Below are 910 nucleotides of genomic sequence, written 5' to 3'. Positions count from 1 at the left end.
TTTTTTTTTTTTTTTTTTTTTTAGGCCTTTCTTTCTGTTGATGATCTCTTACGCATGCATGATAACAGCTGGCGGTGTAACGCCAATGATGCTTCCTTATTTTTGTAAATATATATTAAGGTCTTCATTCGCAACAGATTGGGCCCCCCTTCTCTTTACTGCTACTGCTGTTCTAGGCATGCCCCTTTGGGTTCTTTTGGGGGCCTCCTTTCTACAAGTAGAAAAAAAATGGAGATTTGTACTTGCTGGGGTAATTTATTTTACTTTATTTGTTTTTATTTTATTTGTTTTTAGTTATTTTTATTTATTTTTATTTAGTTTTGGTGTTTATACATCTATATTTGTGTTTATGGGGTCCTTCTAGGAGCTTCCTTTCAGCAAGTAGAAACAAAATGGAGATTTGTATTAGCTGGGGTAATTTATATTACTTTATATTACTTTATATTACTTTATTTTACTTTATTTGCTTTTTTTCCGTTTTTTTTTTATTTATTTTTGGTGTTTTTATGTCTTGTTTATATATGTGCCCCTTTGGGTCCTTCTGGGAGCCTCTTTTTCTTTGTTTCTTTATTTATTTTTATTTATTTTTATTTATTTTTATTTATTTTTATTTATTTTTATTTGTTTTTGGTGTTTATACATCTGTATTTGTGTTTATTTGGTCCTTCTAGCAGCCTCCTTTCTTTAAGTAGAAAAAAAATAAATATTTGTATTAGCTGGTTTAATTTATTACTTTTTATTTATTTTTATTTATTTTTATTTTTTATTTTTATTTTTGTTTGTTTATATATGGTGTTGAAATAAAATGGAGGTTTAGGGTTTAGGGTTTAGGGTTTAGGGTTTAGGGTTTAGGGTTTAAGGTGTTAATATATATATATAAACATTCCTTACACCCTCTAAATAATATTCT

Source organism: Eimeria mitis, genomic scaffold, assembly GCF_000499745.2.
Source record: "Eimeria mitis Houghton genomic scaffold, Emh_scaff1983, whole genome shotgun sequence".
Classification (NCBI taxonomy): Eukaryota; Apicomplexa; class Conoidasida; order Eucoccidiorida; family Eimeriidae; genus Eimeria; species Eimeria mitis.
Note: the sequence above shows the minus strand (reverse complement) of the source record.